A 566-nucleotide genomic window follows, 5' to 3' on the forward strand; every position below is an offset into this window, starting at 1 on the left:
TCTAGATGTCAGTGAGAAAAGCAAATGATCTCTGTGTGCTTGTTATTTTCTGTCACCTAAGTATGTCTTAATGATTATTAAGATATAAAATCCTTTTGCATAGTCTAACTTAAAGTGAATCCTTACAGCACACCATGGGTGGATTTGCCATGTAAATTTACACATCTATACTAATAAAAGGGTAATATGCTAATTAGACTGGGAGACCTTCTGGACATCCTTCCAGACAAAGCCATGGTGGTGGGGACGAGGCAGAGTCGGTTAGAAGTGATCAGTCTGGCGGGGGGGCGGGGGGTGGGCGGCAGTTGAGGGTGAGCAGGCCGGTGGGGGGGCAGTTGGGGGGGATCAGGCTGGCAGGGGGGACAGTTGGGGATGAGCAGGCCAGCGGGGGGGTGGGGGGAACAGTTGGGGATGAGCAGGCTGGCAGGGGAGTGCAGTTGTGGGTGAGCAGGCCTGCAGGGGGAGCAGTTGGGGATGAGCAGGCCGGTGGGGGAGTGCAGTTGGGGGTGAGCAGGCTGGCAGGGGGAGTGCAGTTGCTGGCGACCAGGCTGGCGGGGCGGGGGGCC

Source organism: Myotis lucifugus, unplaced genomic scaffold (genome assembly GCF_000147115.1).
Source record: "Myotis lucifugus unplaced genomic scaffold, Myoluc2.0 scaffold_175, whole genome shotgun sequence".
Lineage (NCBI taxonomy): Eukaryota > Metazoa > Chordata > Mammalia > Chiroptera > Vespertilionidae > Myotis > Myotis lucifugus.